Genomic DNA, 865 nt, shown 5'->3' with positions numbered 1-865 from the left:
TAGTCAGGGATGCTCATGATAGGGCATATGACAGTGAAAAGTAGAGTACAATCTAGGATGACTTACACAGTTTCATCTCTGGGTGCACAAAACATGCCCAAATCATAAAATACTAACACCCCAAACTCATGAAATGAGGGGACCCTGTCTAGGCTACGGATGACCCAACCAGGGAAACTGAGGCCATGCTATTGTGTTTTGCCGCTGGACAATACGCAGAGGCAAATTCTCCACAGGCAATTCCTTATTCTTACATATCCCCTATAAATTGTGGAATCTTAGCCCAAACCAGTGTCATATGTGATCACTGCTTCCAGTAAACTATTTAAGTAGAGATGAAATAAAAAATAACTGTGTCTGTCTTTGGAGAAATTTTGAGTTGACGAAACTTAGCGTCAGGCAGCTGAGAGCGAGAACTTTTCTCAGGCATGCCAAGAGCACTTGAATTAAGATCATCAGAGGAATTCTGCCACTACGTCCTTACCTGTTTCTCGCACTCTTCTTTCACAAATCCATTCACCAATGACTGAGGCATTTCTTTGTGAGTGCTGCCTTGCTCAGGTAGGGGTCTCATATAACTTCTTTTCTCCTTCTTTCCCTTCTTTATTCCTTCCTCATTCTTTCCCCTTTTTATTCCTCTTTTCTTCCTTCTTTTTCCTTTAATTATCTTCTCTTTGTTTTGGGTGAGGACCTCACTGTGTAACTACAGCTGGCTTTATAATCTTTCTGCCCAAGCCTCCACAGTTCTGGGATTAAAAGCATGCACCCCAGCGTGGGGCTGACACTTAGGTCTGGTCATCTCTCCTTAAACCTAAGGCTCGCAGGCCTGGCGATGGTGGCGCACGCCTTTTATCCCAGCACTCGG

The sequence above is a fragment of the Microtus ochrogaster genome, linkage group LG5 (assembly GCF_000317375.1).
Source record: "Microtus ochrogaster isolate Prairie Vole_2 linkage group LG5, MicOch1.0, whole genome shotgun sequence".
NCBI classification, from domain to species: domain Eukaryota; kingdom Metazoa; phylum Chordata; class Mammalia; order Rodentia; family Cricetidae; genus Microtus; species Microtus ochrogaster.
The sequence above is the reverse complement of the archived record's forward strand: the minus strand, read 5'-3'. Positions refer to the sequence as shown.